A 19,667-nucleotide genomic window follows, 5' to 3' on the forward strand; every position below is an offset into this window, starting at 1 on the left:
CAATAATAAAGATAGAGTTACATTTTGTTTAATATTTTTATGCTCGACCATGCCGGAATGTAGTAATTATACACCTGGTAGCAGCCCTTTAATGGACCTCATTAAAGTACACCTATTCATTAAAGTTCAGGTTTTCCGCCAAACAGAAAACAATATGAAAGCGCAAGTATCGATTATTCTCGGATATGCAATCGAAAGACAACTAGCGAAACGTCACGGAGGCTGGAAATCCAATACTGTCGCAGAAGGTTATGTTCTGTTACTATAATAATTAGCGTTAAGTGTAAATAATATTGAAATAAATTAAATTTGTCATATCGTTTTTCAAAGTCTAAATTAATTTCCAGGTTATATTAAGATTAATGTTCATTTTACTCTCTAGATTATATCAAGGTCAATGATATTTGTTCCTCGGAAAATATCAATACTTCCGCGCCTGCGCACATCTCACAATTTACGAGATATTGCACAAGGTCACTTCCGCTCCCCAGTCAGATAAGAATAACATGAATACTTATGAATAATTTCAAGTTATAAATATGGTCGAGCATAAAAAGTCTTATGAAACTTGCCTATAATGGTAAATAAGACGCTCGTATGAAAATTATGAAACTCGCTTGCTCTCGTTTCATAAACATACTCGCGTCTTAATTACTACCATTATAGGCTCGTTGCATGATGTACTATTACAATATATTTCGTTATATGTGAAAGGGAAATAAATCCCCAACAAAAATTTTTTTAGTTTATGTAATAACCAACAGCTTTTAATGTTTCTGTGTACTACACTCTACTATTGTTCATAAATTGGCATACAATAAAGCTTTTGATTTAAATAATGGAAACAAAGGGAAACAAGTCCCCACACACACAAATTTTTTGGTGTATGTAACAACCGACAGCTTTCAATGTTTTTACGTGGTACACTCTACCATTGTTCATAAACTAACATACAATAAAGCTTTTGATTTCAATAATAGAGATAACGATACATTTTGTTCAATATTTTTGCAATATCTTTCGTTAGATATGAAAGAGAAACAAGTCCCCAACAAAAATTGTTTCGTCTATGTAATAACCAACAGCTTTCAATGTTTCTATATACTACACTCTACTAATGTTCATAAATTGGCGTAAAATAAAACTTTTGATTTCAATAATAGAGATAACGATACATTTTATTTAATATTTTTACAATATATTTCGTTAGATATGAAAGGGGAACAAGTCCCTACACAAAAATGTTTTGGTTTATGTAATAACCGACAGCTTTTAATGTTTCTATGTGCTACATTCTACTGTTGTTCATAAATTGGTATACAATAAAGCTTTTGATTTCAATAATAGAGATAACGATACATTTTGTTTAATATTTTTACAATATATTCCGTTAGATATGGAAGAAGAACAAGTCCTCACACACAATTTTTTGGTTTATGTTATAACCGACAGTTTTCAAAATTTCTATATGCTACACTCTACTATTGTTAATAAATTGGTGTACAATGAAACTTTTGATTTCATTAATAGAGATAACGATATATTTTATTTAATATTTTTTTACAATATATTTCAATAGATATGAAAGGAGAACAAGTCCACACACAAAAAATGTTTCTATAGAGCGGAATAAATTGAGAAAAACATGTTTTTTTTTACATAAATGTCTTGTGTAGTCAAGATTGGTTCATAGAAATATTTTCGATGCATTTTGTTTATATTTCGTTGTGTGCAGAAATTGTGTTTTTCTCAAAACTAACTGAAGGTGACATTCCCTTTTCATACTTAGTGATTCAATTGCTTTCGTAACTTTATCATCCATAGTTAGATAGTTTATAATAACTAATAAATCTGATAGGAGTATGAGTAGATGTGATTTTGAAATTTGTGTCTTCCAACTAACATTCTATATACATTTCTGTATTTCCCCATACGTGCCACATGCCCTGCCCATCTCAAAAACGTCTGGATTTAATGTTCCTAATTATGTCAGGGGAAGAATACAATGCGTGCAGTTCTGTGTTGTGTAACTTTCTCCTTTCTCCTGTAACTTCATCCCTCTTAGCCCCAAATATTTTACTAAGAACCTTATTCTCAAACACCCTTAATCTCTGTTCCTCTCTCAAAGTGAGAGTCCAAGTTTCACAACCATACAGAACAGCCGGTAATATAACTGTTTTATAAAGTCTAACTTTCAGATTTTTGGACAGCAGAGTAGATGACAAAAGCTTCTAAACCGAATAATAACACGCATTTCCCATATTTATTCTGCGTTTAATTTCCTCCCGAGTATCATTTATATATGTTACTATTGCTCCAAGAAATTTTAATTTTTGCACCTCTTCGAAGGATAAATCTCCAATATTTATATTTCCATTTCGTATAATATTCTGGTCACGAAACTTAATCATATACTTTGTCTTTTCGGAATTTACTTCCAAACCTATCGTTTTACTTGCTTCAAGTAAAATTTCCGTGTTTTCCTTAATCGTTTGTGGATTTTCTCCTAACATATTCACGTCATCCGCATAGACAAGAAGCTGATGTAACTCGTTCAATTCCAAACCCTGTCTGTTATCCTGAACTTTTTTAATAGCATATTCTAGAGCAAAGTTAAAAAGTAAAAGTGATAGTGCATCTCCTTGCTTTAGCCCGCAGTGAATTGGAAACGCATCAGATAGAAACTGGCCTATACGGACTCTGCTGTAAGTTTCACTGAGACAAATTTTGATTAATCGAACTAGTTTCTTGGGAATACCAAATTCAATAAGGATGTTATATAAAACTTCTCTCTTAACCGAGTCATATGCCTTTTTGAAATCTATGAATAACTGATGTAAGGTCCGGGGTTCGATCCCAGGTGGTGACAGGATTTTTTCTAGTTGCCAAACTTTCAGAACGGCCCCGAGGTTCATTCAGCCTCCTATAAAATTGAGTACCGGGTCTTTCCCGGGGGTAAAAGGCGGTCAGAGCGTGGTGCCGATCACACCATCTCATTCTAGTGCCGAGGTCATGGAAAGCATGGGGCTCTACCCCCATGCCCCCCAAGTGCCTTCATGGCATGTTACGGGGATACCTTTTACTGTACCCTTATACTCCCATTTTTTCTCCAATATCTGTCGAATACAAAAAATCTGATCAATAGTCGATCTATTACGCCTAAAACCGCACTGATGATCCCCAATAATATCATCTACGTACGGAGTTAATCTTCTCAAAAGAATATTGGACAAAATTTTGTACGACGTCAACAAAAGTGATATTCCTCGAAAGTTACCTCAGTTAGTCTTGTCCCTCTTCTTAAAAATAGGTACAATTATGGACTCATTAGTAATAATAATAATAATAATAATAATAATAATAATAATAATAATAATAATAATAATCAGCAAGCCATACATAAGACTGCATATATAACCCCGTTATAAATATACTGTATTTCCTTTTCAATAGGTTGTGTAACGTAGTGAGAGAGGGCTACGTGATTCAGAATCCTTCACGCAGTCCCAAGGCAGGATTTTCAAGGTCCTAATGAAGCATCAAAATATGTTACGGACAACGAAGGACGACATAAGATGTCGGAACTGCAGCACGTCCTCTGCCAACGGTAAGTACGTGGTTGCAATCTTCTACGCAGCAATTTTCTGCGTCCTACTTAGATTTTTTGTAACTGTAGCCCCGTTGCTCCACTACTAATTCCAAATGACACCTAATTCCTTGTTGCTCGACAGTTGGCGCGCGTAGCGAGCAAGTGCCATTTCAATTAATCTTTCGAATTTCTGGTCCAAGTTTCTTCTCTTTGTAAAACCAGTGCAAAATGGGGCACCATTAATCAGTTTCATGAAGGCCGAGCAAAAGTGAAAAATCGTAATCTGTTTCTATGGCAACTTTACTCAGAAATATGAAAAAGGAGCCTTGTGAGCTATATGGGCTTGTCTGACTATTATCTCTGAATGTAATTCATTAAGCCTCGAATTACGAGACAGTATTGATAACTTCTTAGCCTGACTTGAAAAAAGTTACTTACTTACTTACTTACTGGCTTTTAAGGAACCCGGAGGTTCATTGTCGCCCTCACATAAGCCCGCCATTGGTCCCTATCCTGAGCAAGATTAATCCAGTCTCTATCATCATATCTCACCTCCCTCAAATCCTTTTTAATATTATCTTCGCATCTACGCCTCGGCCTCCCTAAAGGTCTTTTTCCCTCCGGCCTCCCAACTAACGCTCTATATGCATTTCTGGATTCGCCCATACGTGCTACATGCCCTGCCCATCTCAAACGTCTGGATTTAATGTTCCTAATTATGTCAGGTGAAGAATACAATGCGTGCAGTTCTGCGTTGTGTAACTTTCTCCATTCTCCTGTAACTTCATCCCTCTTAGCCCCAAATATTTTCCTAAGCACCTTATTCTCAAACACCCTTAACCTATGTTCCTCTCTCAAAGTGAGAGTCCAAGTTTCACAACCATAAAGAACAACCGGTAATATAACTGTTTTATAAATTCTAACTTTCAGATTTTATGACAGCAGACTGGATGAAAAAATTTCTCAACCGAATAATAATAGGCATTTCCCATATTTATTCTGTGTTTAATTTGAAAAAAGTTACAGTATTTAAAATAAATCTTTATGTATTCTCTCTCTCTGTCTCTGTTATTCGATGTCTTGAATCTAGGGGAGAGAATTGCATTAAAAGGGATTTTCTTTATTGATAGGATATTATTACGTTTTTACTCCATGTCGTAGAGGAGAAATATCTGCAGTTTCGAAGTCACCTGCTTCACCATCAAAGAAAGCAAAGGAAATTAAGCTGTTGGATCCTTGACCAACATTACAGGATAGCTCTGGGTAACGGATCCAACTGACGATTGAAACATTGAATCTTTCTATATTAGTGAGAATGTTGAAAAAATAGAAAAGAAATAACGGAGCATGTCGAAATTCTCGTCATACTTATGTAAACAAGCTTATAAAACTGAAGATGTCACTCACCGTACAGTTAATAAACTTTACGTTTCAGTAAAAGAATAAGGGATGTTTATGAAATACTCGTACTCGAAGTTCGAAAATTTGTTGTATTAAATCAGTAGTGTCAGAGTTGTAAGCTCCGAAACCGGTTGTGGAGCTAGAGACGTGCAGTCGGAGCGTGAACTTGCTTATGTCTGTGGAAGCACCGGAGCACGCAACGAGTTATAGTGGAGCGCTCCGCTCCGTTTAGGCTGTGTCTGACAACGCTGTATTAAATAAAGTACATAAATAAGTAACAGTTCTGTATACATTCTTATATATACATGTTAAAAGTGTCCCTCCTCATCTTTGTTGCAAACTGAATATCCCTTGCACATGTTCAACGACACATGCCTCAGTAATCCAATGTTATATTCATGTTATCCAAAGTGCGAGAGCTTGTTTTTATTAAACATGGTGGAGTTAATTCTGGGGGACGTGGTAACTAAATATTTTTTAATATGAAATTATTCCCAAAAATGTTTCTGAGCATGTTCATGGCTTCATTAGAGGTGCGATATTTTGCACTATCCTGGTGAAATCAATAGTAACGTTATCGGATTCTAACAATGCGACAAAATCTTTCACAATTTTCCCGTGAAAAACGCCAGTACGCTGCGTTGCAAGATTTATTTCAACGATTTTCGCAATTATTCGATTTAAAGTCATGGCTAAACGGTTTAATTTGCAAAAAAAGATTCAAGACATTAACGTTCAGATTATTTTTTACCTATCTGCTTGTATAGCAATCAGCCATTTTTCTCTTTCCAAGCACTGCAGACATTGGACAAAGACTATTTTTTTTTTCCTGCTTAACGGTGTTTCATGGAAGGAAAAGTATAATTCTGTGGCCGGGAGGAAAAAGGTCTTAAGTCAACTTTTTGTGACAATGAGATTTTTATAATATAAAAAAGGAATAAAGTATTAAAATAAATATTCTTAAGTCCTTTATTCTGTGTGTGCTCGATTCAAAAAAGTACTTAGACATTTGGTAACGCTCTGTGAATCCAGTCAGGAGTCTTATTTGACTTTAGCCGTTTTACCAGATTGTAGAGAATTGTTTCCGCTTTCAGAATATATCAAATTCCCCTTTTCACAAAAAATTGACTTAAGACCTTTCTCCTCCCGGCCACAGAATTTATAGTTTTGTTACATATAACCAAAGCTCGGACCTTGGGGACTTGTGTGTCGTGTGCATGAGTAAGGTTACAGGTACAGCGTACACAAAACTCACCCTGCAAGTGCTCAGGGACAGACGTGTGTACTAAGAACGTGGTCACATCGAATGACAGGAAGACTGACGAGGAAACTGTGTCGTGTCGAAGCCAATGGCATTCAGATAATTAATTAGAGGTAAACGGTCTGTTTGAAAATAAGAAAATACGTATTATTCGAATGGGTATACGTTTGAAAATATATTTCTGAAAATTTAGGTACAGAATTTCGTGGAGGAATTCTGAGGAGATAAATTATTCTCTTCGAATGGAGAGTTTATATTTTTTAACTTGTGTCAAACACAAACTAGAGATTGATAACGGGCATTAATTGAAATACATTGCAGTCCCTTAAATCGGTGGAAAATTTTTCCATAGCCATGGATCAAGTCGTAGTGGAACCTTCCCTCGTAGTGACATAGAAATTGAAAACTATTTTCGAGACAAATTTAGGATACTTATCTTTCTCAGATACGAGATCAGCTAGCAACTACTGAAAATCGAACGGGAAACAGTGACAGTGAAAATATTCAATACTTTATTTCGGCCTAAGATGTTATAATACAATTACAAACCATTTCCAAATTTGAAATTTTTTAAAGTTGAAGCTTTTAAAAAATAGATTTGTAAAATTATCCACGATATAATACAATATTAACAAATGTATTTTTTACCTTTTATTTCTGTCTACTATATTCTTGTTTTTATTGAATATTACTGGCTTCTGTCGAATTGTCAATTTATATTAAATGTTTATTTTTCTCTCTTTTTCTCTTTCTTCTTGCTCTTGTGTTGTATTTATTGGTTTGAATTAAGTTACTGTATTTAGTAAAGTGTCCTTGTAAATTTTATGTTATATTATTGACTAAGACCACACCGTACACGAGCCTGGCTCTTATGGTAGTGGATAGAAACATTTTTGTTTTATAAATGTAATTTGTATTCAGTAGGTAGCTAGTTAAAATAAATAAAATAAAAAAAAAAAATTAATTTTGCTCCCGTCACTTCATGTGACATGTAAATAAGTTTCTTTCGTTTCAAATCATGTTTAACTAACAGACGAAGAAGGTATGGGTTCGAAAAATATTCGAATGTACGGCATGTAGTCATATACTGTAATAAAATATACAGAGCAGAACTGTAAATTTGATATATTTTGCATGTTTATATATATATATATATATATATATATATATATATATATATATATGTATATGCTATAAAATTACTTGTTTCAACCTACCATAATATTATCATTATGTTGTTCCAGCCAGGAACCACTTTTATAGCAGACCTTACAGTACCTCTGTGCTGGAAGCGGGAGTTTGTTGGCATTGAAGTCCGGTCGCTTAGCCACGTTCAAAGACACAAGTCCCCAAGTTCCGAGCTTTGCATATAACATATAGAATCATCTCTTAAATTTTGGTGCAAAGGTTACCAGTCACCCTGTACATGATAATCACTAAGCTACCGAAGGCGAGTCCTAGCGTATTTTTGATCATATTCACTTCGTCAGTCCGAGCGAATGAGTATCTGCACGTCATATAAGCTAAAACACTCTCAAGTAACTAATGGTCGGTCTTTTGTATCCTTTTTCTAAACCAGCAATGTTACCATTGACGATTTACTGTACTAATTCCCAACTGGCGCATTCCCAACCCATAGTAGCCGACTGCGCTAAGGATCGCTGAGTTTCTAGGTTTCGAGTAGGCAACCACTACCCCTAGAACAAAGTCTTCCGCGTGTCACCAGCCGGCGTTGTAGAATGCTATGGCGCGATGATGGAATGGAGCTCAGACGGAGTTATGTTAATGCTTAACAGAGGGAAAGGCCGTCGGCGTAGCTCAATGGACTGAGGCGCTTGCCTTCTGATCTGGAGTCGCGCTCGGACGTGAGTTCCATTCCCGCTTGGGCTGATTACTTGGTTGGGTTTTTTCCGAGGTTTTCCTCAACCGTAAGGCAAATGTCAGGTAATTCATGGCGAATCCTCAGCCTTATCTCGCCAACCAACTCTCTATCACTAATTCCTTCGAAGGTAAATCATCTTTTCAAAAGAATTTTCGGTAAATATTTTTGACGGGGCTTTTTCAAAATTTAATTATAGAAGAATGTTATATAACTCCTATTGTAATTTTTGATAATTTTTCTTTAAAGATTTTCTGTTTTCTAGAATATTCAGATTAGGGGTAAAAAGAAGATAAAATAAACCTTTCACAAATTTTTCGGACATTTTTTTTGTGAGGAAAAGGATAAAATCTTTTTTTTTCTTTTTTCAAACAAATTATTTAAAAAATCTGGATTGTATGTATTTATGTATTTATTCACACTGCAGTGGGTATATAACCGGTGGCAGTGGTAACTAATTACACTCAATAATGACAATAATAAAATTATTAATTAAAAATACAATTAATAATAATAATTAATACTAACAATAATAAATAATAATAATAATTAATAATAATAATAACAACAACAACAACAACAGGGAATATACTAAATTAAATGAAACGATCACTTAAAATAACATTTGAAATAAATCTAATTTGTATCTTAAAACTAAGATCGAACTAAAACCCACGAGTATGATATGTTCATATCTGCACAAGTACCTTTCAAATTACACTCATTTCGCTGTCAACTCACTCACTGCAATGGGACTACGACACATTTCACTGATTCTATCCTGATTTCACTAACACTTCAAAAACATTTCACTGTTCAAATACTTTGCACTGCCACTATAACCTATACAGCTTCACTGACAGGAACACGTTTCACTTACACAGCACACTTCACTGACACGACATACTTCTTCACTGATACAACACACTTCACTGACACGACATACTTCTTCACTGATACAACACACTTCACTGACACAATATAATTCTTCATTGATACAACACTTCAATAACAACATATCATTTACACCCTTTAAATACTGTGTATAATTACCGTCTATTAGTAAGGTCCTTAAGCCTATTTTTAAATCATTTTTGGTTGTTGGTAAAGCCTTTAGTAAGTCTGCAGGTAAAGCATTCCAGTCCCTGATAGTACGATTGAGAAAAGAAAACTTTCCAGTGTCCGTCCTCTGCCTTCTTTCCCTCAATTTATATGAGTGGTCGTTCCTTGAAGAGTAATTTGGCGGCTGCATAAGAAAAAAAAATCAAAATCTATTCAATCATACAAGCGGCTACTGTAGCATAACTTGTCTCATCTATCAAAATGGAAGCTCCCTTATCTCTTATCTTTTTATAAGAATCAAAAGGAATAGGTTTGGATGTTTTTATCCTCACTTTTACTAAATCATTTAATCCTACATAATCTGGATTTCTCTCTTTTTGAAAAGCATTCACATTTATGCGATAAATAATATCTGTAATAACAATTAGAATTTGAAAGCTGTGAATTTGAAATATATATCTATTTTTTAGTTTTAAACGACTATTTTCTATCCAACAAAGAACAGCACAAAAATCTTGCTCATCGTACTTCTTTATAAGGAGATCTCCTCGAGAGATATCTACTTCATGGTTCTATAATTATACACTTTAACACATACAGCACTGATTAACTTTTCAACTTCTTTAATGTGTAATTTTTGTTGATTAGGCTTTGGACAATGAAAAACAACACTTCGAAACTAGCCAGCGAGGTAATTTCCTAAAAATTAACACAGTGAAGAAGTTGAAAAGTTAATCAGTAATCTATTAGTTGATAGAGTGTCGTTAAATAACCAACTAAAAAAATAAAAACTCCAAACTGATGCATGTAACCTATAAGATAAAACATTGTAATAAATATATATAGATCATTTTCTTAATTAATAACAGTGTATATCTCCAATAAATGATTTCTTAGCATCGCCACAGATACACTTGATTGTACTTGTCACTATCTCTCTCACTAGAGATTTATTGAAATTTATATTTTCCCCGCCATTCATAAAATATTTTGATAATGATACCTCTTGCACAAAAGGGGAGATCTATAACTGAAACTTGATTAATATATTTCAGTATTATTTGTATTTATCCTGGTAATAATGAACAGTCTGACTCGCAGACATTTTATTTTTCAGCATTAACTTTCCATGATTGTACGGGATTTCGAAGAGAACGGCAGTTACGTATATCTTCGCCCCCCCCCCACTACCAATAATGCATAGCACAATGTCAATACGGCAGTTGCTTTCGTCTGCGATACAACGAACTTTTCTGTTGATTTTCGAGTTCATTTTTTTTCCGGTTATTATATGCTTATTTAAGTTGTGTTAACTCTCGCTAGTGGTTTTATATTTTATTTTATCCGTCTTAGTATTTATTGTTGTTTGTTGTTGTTTATTGTTAATAAAATAACATTGACAGAAATACAATCTTAGTTCTTCCCTGAAGGAGTAAAAAACTCGTGCTCAGGGAGATATCTAAACACAAAGATAAACACAAAGATAATTTTTTGACACAAACTGGGTCAAGAAAAAAAATTACAGGAATAAATTAAATTTAAAAATACAATTTCAATTTTAACAATTTAAGTCATACAAATACATATACATATTAAATCAATATATATTCTCTAAAAATTAAATTCCTAACGCTATTTTTGAAATTCCTGATACTAGAATTTTCCAAATTTGGGTATTTATCAATTATTTTATTGTATAACCTTGGACCAAAGTAGGTACCATGGCTCAGAGCTGTGCTTGTGAAACACTTTGATTCCTCTAGTCGTATAAAATCGGATCCTTTAGTTCCATATTTATGGTGATACAATTTGAATTTATTACGGTTTTTATGTATGAAGATTAATAAGGCAATATAATAAATCTGTTTAATTTTCAAAACATTAAAATCAGTAAACAAAAGCTCATTATTGTAAATATTTTTGTTTTTTTATTATTATTATTATTATTATTATTATTATTATTATTATTATTAATGAATTAATTTGTATTACTATCTTTGTATCATCTCCGTCACGGATATTCTATTATTATTATTATTATTATTATTATTATTATTATTATTATTGTTACTATTATTTCTAACATCAACATTATTATTGATCTCTTTAAAATTTATGTAGACTACTGGACTGTACCCGAGCACGAGCATATGCTCATTTCGGGTATCTATTCATATGAATCATTTCAAATGTAAATTGTGAATAAATTTGAATTTGAATTGCGACCAAGTCTGCTCCCAAGTAGGCTGTAACTACGGACTTTTCAACGAAAAATCCCAGGTCTCACTGTAACTCGAATCCAGACGTATGCGTGATAATCTGATGGTCTACACCACGCGATCACCGCCGGGGATTTAATGATCGCATGACCGGGATATTTTTCGCAGCTATCGAATCTCTCCATTACTGCGACAGCAGTAAGTTGATGTATATTATTTTTGATTCGAAGACCCATTAAAACTACCAGGTGTAGAATAAAACTATTGACGTCACAGTCAAAAAAGATCGTTTCTATTCACGTATCTAAGTTACAATGCAAATTCTAAAAGCAACCGAGAATGTTTACTTTATGTAACCGTGTCATCCCTGAAAGTTGGAAAGCCGCGGCGGACCCCTCTCCTTGGGAGACCTTGGTCACAGTCGTGCCAAAATGGATGGTCTTCGGGGCTCCCACGCAGCTGTCTACCGTCCGGTGGGGCCTTTCGTGTCTCTGAAATTCCAGTGTCATGTTATTTCTAGGGTATCGCGATTTATATCGCAGTTTTTCACTTGCCAGTTGCAAAATGTCACCAACAGTTCGATTCCGTCGTTTCATTTCATACATGTAATCTGATAGTTCACATTAGAGATGTGCTTATGCTTACATTAATTTAGTGTCGGGATGGAAGATGCAGTATTCAAAGAGGAAAACGTCAATGTAATAAGGAAAACTAAAACTTTATCTTTATGCGTTTCATAAAGTAGAATTAGGATATGAGTTGTAAATAACTTAATTATGTATCATGTTTAGTTAATATTTCATTATGGCCCGTGTAGCTTATTAATGTGCATGAAAATTATTTGTATACTCGACCATGCCGAAATGTAGTAATTATACACCTGGTAGCAGTCCTTTAATGCATGTCATTAAAGTACACCTATTCATTAAAGTTCAGGCGTTCAGCCAATGACAACTCAGCTTACAGGTGTTCAGCCAATAACGAGTCAGCTTTGTACCGTTATAAAACCGAAAGTATCGATTATTCTCGGATATTCAATCGAAAGAGAATTAGCGAAAAGTCACGGAGGCTGGAAATCCAATACTGTCGCAGAAGGTTATGTTCTGTTACTATAATAATTAGCGTTAATTGTAAATAATATTCAAATAAATTCAATTTGTCATCTCGTTTTTCAATGTCGAATTCAATAATCAAGGTTATATCAAGTTTAACGGGATTACATCAAGGTCAAAGACATTATTGTTCCTCGGAAAAAATCAATACTTTCGCGTCAGCGCACATCTCACAATTCACGACCTAGAACAAGGTCACTTCCGATCTTGTCAGATACAAATAAAATGTATACATCTGAATACTGTAATTTCAAGTTAGAAATGTGGTCGAGCATAAAAAGTCATATGAAACTCTCCTATAATGGTAATTAAGAAGCTCGTATGAAAATTATGAAGCTCGCTTGCGCTCGTTTCATAAACATCCATACTCGCTTCTTAAATAGGCCTACTATCATTATAGGCTCGTTGCATAATGTACTATTATATTTAAGTATGACTTTCTTATTTTTGTCATTGTTCCATTAGTGTGGAAGAGGAGGCCTCATCGCCTTAACTCTACCAGAATAAATAAATAAATAGATAAATAGATAAGTAGATGAACAAATGAACAAACAAACAGTAAATAAATAAATAAATAAATAAATAAATAAATAAATAAATAAATATAGAAATAAATAAATAAATAGTTCATTTCCGTTTTATTTTTATAAATAACGAAGTTGAGAAAGAATTAGATGTTAATAGCGTGTGGGAAAATATCAGAGATAGTATCAAAATTGCAGCTGAGCAGAGCATAGGTTATTATGAAACTAAGAAAAAGAAACCGTGGTTTGATGAAGATTGTTGCATGGTAGTAGAAAGAAGGAAACAGGCAAAATTGAAATTCTTACAGGATCCAGTTGAGGAGAAGAGAGATAATTATTTCAATGAAAGACGGGAAGCAAGTCGTACACTTAGGAATAAAAAGAGAGGTTACTTGAAGGAAAAACTGAATGAGGTAGAAACAAATAGTAAGAATAAAAACATTCGAGATTTATATAAGGGTATAAAGGAATTTAAGAACGGATATCAGCCAAGGGTAAACGTGATCAAGGATGAGAATGGTGACTTGCTTGCAGACTCTCCATCAATCCTAAACAGATGGAAAAACTATTTTGCGCAACTACTAAATGTACATAGGCCAAATAGAAATGATCGGGACGAAATTGAAATACAAACTGCTGAGCCATTTATACCCGAACCCACACTTTCAGAAGTCGAAATTGCGATAGAAAATCTGAAAAAGTACGAGTGTCCAGGTATCGATCAAATTCCAGCAGAATTAATACAAGAGGGTGGAAGTGCATTATATAGCGAAATTTATAAACTTGTACTTGCTATTTGGGAAAAGGAAATTGTACCAGAACAATGGAAGGAGTCCATAATTGTGCCTATTTTTAAAAAGGGGGACAAAACTAACTGTGGTAACTTTCGAGGAATATCACTTTTGTTGACGTCGTACAAAATTTTGTCCAATATTCTTTTGAGAAGATTAACTCCGTATGTAGATGAAATTATTGGGGATCATCAGTGCGGTTTTCGGCGTAATAGATCGACTATTGATCAGATTTTTTGTATTCGACAGATAATGGAGAAAAAATGGGAGTATAAGGGTACAGTACATCAGTTATTCATAGATTTCAAAAAGGCATATGACTCGGTTAAGAGGGAAGTATTATATGATATTCTTATTGAATTTGGTATTCCCAAGAAACTAGTTCGATTAATTAAAATGTGTCTCAGTGAAACATACAGCAGAGTCCGTATAGGTCAGTTTCTATCTGATGCTTTTCCAATTCACTGCGGGCTAAAGCAGGGAGATGCACTATCACCTTTACTTTTTAACTTCGCGCTTGAATATGCTATTAGGAAAGTTCAGGATAACAGGCAGGGTTTGGAATTGAACGGGTTACATCAGCTTCTTGTCTATGCGGATGACGTGAATATGTTAGGAGAAAATACACAAACGATTAGGGAAAACACGGAAATTTTACTTGAAGCAAGTAGAGCGATCGGTTTGGAAGTAAATCCCGAAAAGACAAAGTATATGATTATGTCTCGTGACCAGAATATTGTACGAAATGGAAATATAAAAATTGGAGATTTATCCTTCGAAGAGGTGGAAAAATTCAAATATCTTGGAGCAACAGTAACAAATATAAATGACACTCGGGAGGAAATCAAACGCAGAATAAATATGGGAAATGCGTGTTATTATTCGGTTGAGAAGCTCTTATCATCCAGTCTGCTGTCCAAAAATCTGAAAGTTAGAATTTATAAAACAGTTATATTACCGGTTCTTCTGTATGGTTGTGAAACTTGGACTCTCACTCTGAGAGAGGAACATAGGTTCAGGGTGTTTGAGAATAAGGTGCTTAGGAAAATATTTGGGGCTAAGCGGGATGAAGTTACAGGAGAATGGAGAAAGTTACACAACACAGAACTGCACGCATTGTATTCTTCACCTGACATAATTAGGAACATTAAATCCAGACGTTTGAGATGGGCAGGGCATGTAGCACGTATGGGCGAATCCAGAAATGCATATAGAGTGTTAGTTGGGAGACCGGAGGGAAAAAGACCTTTAGGGAGGCCGAGACGTAGATGGGAGGATAATATTAAAATGGATTTGAGGGAGGTGGGATATGATGATAGAGACTGGATTAATCTTGCACAGGATAGGGACCGCTGGCGGGCTTATGTGAGGGCGGCAATGAACCTTCGGGTTCCTTAAAAGCCATTTGTAAGTAAGTAAGTAAACAATTGAATGCTAGTTCATATTTAAGTATAAAAATATAGGGTGCTATTTGAAATTTCAAAGTGGTGGTGGCTGGGGTGGGGGGATGAAATTTAAAATGCAATTAAGCCTGGTTTCCGACTTCCCCCTCAATATCTAAATTGACGTGTTTTTTGTTTGAATTGAATTCAATTTAAATAATTAATAGTATTTATTTATTTAATCTGGTAGAGATAAGGCCATCAGGCCTTCTCTGTCCCTCTACCAGGGGATTACAACTATAATATGAAGTTTTGCAATTCATTTTGATTAATTTTCAGAAAAGTCTATGATATATAATACGAATATTTATTTTCAGTCAATGACTTTACTATTAATATATGTAAGGTGCGAGTCCTTACATTACATGATTTAATATTGTATGAACGTTTTCGTCGGTTTCATACCAACGTCATCAGACTGTAATGCATCTCTTCACACAATATAGTATATAGATTTCATTTTATTTTTTATTATTTTATCAGTGAAGACCTGCAAACATATTTGTACAAGTATTGTAATCACACTTTTGCTTTTTAATCATTTGACAGTAGGGTGTAGTCACACAAGAAAGACACATTTATGTCCTAATTATGTTGGTTTTTATCATGTTTTTATCATATTGTACGCTTATTAATATATATTGTATTTTGGTTTGTAGAGACATATGTACCTGTTAGTGATGATATTGCTATATAGAATGTTGTATCTGATGATGTTGGTATGAAACCGACGAAAACGTTCATTCAATATTAAATCATGTAATGTAAGGACCCGCACCTTACATATATTAATAGTAAAGCCATTGACTGAAAATAAATATTTGTATTATATGTAATATGAAGAATAAAATTACAATTAATATTAAATTTACAATTACAATAAAAATCAAAGTACGAAAAGATTACCTGATTAATGAAAGCTAGACAATTTATCATAGAGATTAAGAACAAAGAATATTTTTTGTATTTACTTAATTACAAATTAAACTTAGAATAATAAAATTGTATAGTGATGAAATTACCGGATATTGAAATATTTTGTGATAGATTAAGAGAACTATTTACAAGAAACCATGTCTGAACGAGTCTCAATTACTGACCAAGTGCCTAGTAAGTTTACGTTTGAATTCAATTTTATTTCGACAGTCCCTGATGCTAGCAGGTAACGAATTCCAGAGTCTTGGCAGGGCTATTGCGAAAGAGGTTGAGTATGAGGAAGTGCGATTGGATGGTATTGAGCGTATTCCGAATCTCAACGCTGAGCAATCTGATGGCATCACGGTGTTCCGAATTTCACCGATGACGTCACTGATGCTCCACCGATGTCGCACCGGTTCCATCAGCTTGCAGAAATGGTGGCAGTCTCCATCAGTCGCCATCAGTGAATCTGATTGGAGGGCGGTAATTAGCAGACGATTATGCAATTAATGTCACTTGCATTATTTCCAAGTGAGTTTGCCCAATGAGTTGGATTTACAATCTTAGACATGGATGGGCAACTCATGCTCACAAAGTGCTAAAACACTTTGAAAGAGAGAAAGACAGACGGAGCCAGCCGCAGCAGTTACAAGTTGTTTGTAGTTACGCTGCAAAAGCAGTTCACTGCCACGGTGCGCTCTGGCGGCTCATGCAGGTGGTCGTGATATCTACTCCATGATTTGAATTTCAGAATGACGCTGGTACAATAATTATAGCAATTTTAGACAGACTGTACCTAAACACACATAACAAAATTATATTATTTCCTATCTTTGTAAATTAGTTTAGTACTGGAAACAAACCTGAATACACCTTTTCAAGAGACAACAAACATAGCTGCAACACTTATACTATACATATTTGTTAATATGTATTATTATATATCTTATTTGAAACATGAAACGCGAGAATGAACAAGTCTTTATACATTAAAGAGTATTCCTCTGTTCTCAGAAATGTAACAGTCTATATTCGCAAACACAAATTTAAGGAAGTATTTTTCACATGTCACGGCAGATGAAATAAACTTACTTCTAAACTCTTTTTGTACATGGAGAGCTTTTACACTTCTTTCTTGTATTAAACTCTGCCTCAAGCACATACAGTATATATGGAAGCAAAGAGTATATTTGGAAATTCTGACTTAGGCAACATTACGAACAGTTCGATTCCTCATTTCGCTGGAATCTGAGTGGTGTGCTGTTCTGTAGATTTATTAATTCAAGCTATAAACTTTCAGGATCTTCTATCGGCTGTGAGCCAAAAGAATTTCAGAAAAATCTCGATTCCTTGTCAATTGTCACTGTTTCTCCAAACTTAGCAGTGAATTCTGCTGTAGGTCTTGAAGTAGGATCTTATATTTGATAAGAAGATTTTCTTATCACTCAAGATAGTTTATAGTCAAAGAAAGTGAAGTTGTTTATGTTCTACATGATAGTGCCACATTTCAAATGTATCCATAAATGCCCTTAGCTAGTCGATTATAATTATGTCGTGCAATTCTGTAACTCTCACGCACAACGTAGGTCTACTAACAATATTTGATATCAGTCTCACCTTGTTGATATCCCATTTTTACCTTTAGCTATTCTAAAGCAGATCTAGACAGTATTTCTTTACTAAAACCTTCACTGTGTTTATTTGTAACATAAAATGTCATGCGTAAGGAAGTTAATAGAACATAATACAAGCTTTACCTTCTTTCTTAATAAAAAATCTTTCTCTTTCGACTCATCACTAAAGCGAAATGATCTGGGGATTATACTGGGTGTTCAGTTCAAAATGTGTCATGGCTCGCTGTATGCCGTCATGTGGCTAGCCGATGAGCCTAGAGAATTCAATCTTCCTACACTTCCGCAGAGGTGTATAACCTAAGAGGCAGAAAAGCTGCCTAGCAAGTACGGCGTTCATTCTGAAGAGCACGTACCGATACGTACGGTAACGCCGGTAGTGGCAGGAATGTGAACTGTTTGCAAATACGTACTGTCGGGATATGGGGAGAGGGTTAAGACGATTACTTACGTATTTGTTGACATTAACTTCGACGGTCAACATGGACACGCAGCATTTGATTTGTGTTGTGGAATGTTACCGTACGCAACCGTTGATAACAAATACCCTGCGTACGACTTGCCGGCGCAAAACACAGTTCGAAAGAGGTTATGGTAGCACACAGACGGTACAGACCGCCATCTGTTGCTACGACGTTCAAGTTATACCGTACACGTTCTCAAGTTCAGATTGAAGAACGCCTTAAATAATAGGCAACTTCTCTAACATATAAACTGAAACTCGCTTCAAATCGGTGACCCAACAACAGTGACGTCATGACACACTTTGAAATGAACACCCAGTATTGTTTTTCACTTAAAACGAGCCGCCACTTACTGCAGACGAGAGCGAACTTGTATACAGACACTACAGTACAGAGTCCGTTCTACCTGCACTGAGGTTGTGTTCACACTTCGAGAGCACGAGTTGCCCACCCATGATCTTAGATCTTACATTTTTCGACCTATGAAGAACTCATTTCGGCATAGCTAAAATTTTTCTTCGACAGGTTCTTGAATAGCATAATCAGCAATCCCTTTTACATCCGAGACCCACATTCTGCGCCGCAAATGAAATAGCAGCGAGGTAGGCGGGCAATAACTCTGAAGACAGTAATGGGTATAAATCTTTTGAATGGGACCCAACCGTGTAACTGCCTCTACATTTGTCGTCGTGACCGCTACAGGTCCTTCCACATCGAACCCGAGTCTCTCTTACGCAACACAAGTTCACTCGGGTCCCCATTTGACACTCTCGTAATAAATGTCTCCGTATTTCTTGCTTTCTTGCTTCACTGCGATTATTTACAGAAAAACGTTTACACAATTTGGCAACTCTCGGGCCAACACCCAATTTCGATAAACATATATTTATTACTAGGATTAATATTGCCTTCACATCCCAGTTATTTGTTTTACTTGAACATTACATAAATTAAAAAGTAGTGTTTCTAGAAGAGTATGTTTTTCTACATACCTGGTATTCGGGACGAAGGCAATGGATTAAACCTCATCCCCCCCCCTCTCTCTCTCTCTCTCTCTCTCTCTCTCTCTCTCCGTCTTTATGTACAGGGACATCATTTTATTTTTACTTCAATTTTTATTGTACCTGAGTTTTTGAATGTACTTCACTCACACCCCTTCTACTAATGAAGTTCAACCGTCCTCCACACAGATCCAAGACCGCATATACAGTCATAGTAGCCTTACGGTCATAGTAAACAGTACGTAAAAATATGTTCTCGTTTTCCAGTGACGAAAGAGCTTTCAATATTGAATCCTTTTCGCACAGGTACTGTCGTCCGTTTGCCTATGTCGCATCCCCCGCCAGCTTTTATTCGCCAGCTAGTAGTTGGGCT

The 19,667-nt window shown here is 35.0% G+C and overlaps 1 protein-coding gene across 1 annotated transcript in view; it reads left to right on the forward strand.

Annotated features, from left to right (window-relative positions):
- LOC138698523 (uncharacterized) overlaps window positions 1-19,667 on the forward strand; it is a 598,444-nt gene that overhangs the window by 187,276 nt on the left and 391,501 nt on the right. The window contains exon 2 of the mRNA XM_069824513.1: window positions 3,454-3,607. The gene's annotated coding sequence lies outside the window, so the exon portion shown is untranslated. The remainder of the gene's footprint in view (window positions 1-3,453; window positions 3,608-19,667) is intronic.

The sequence above is a fragment of the Periplaneta americana genome, chromosome 4, assembly GCF_040183065.1.
Source record: "Periplaneta americana isolate PAMFEO1 chromosome 4, P.americana_PAMFEO1_priV1, whole genome shotgun sequence".
In the NCBI taxonomy this organism is placed as follows: Eukaryota; Metazoa; Arthropoda; class Insecta; order Blattodea; family Blattidae; genus Periplaneta; species Periplaneta americana.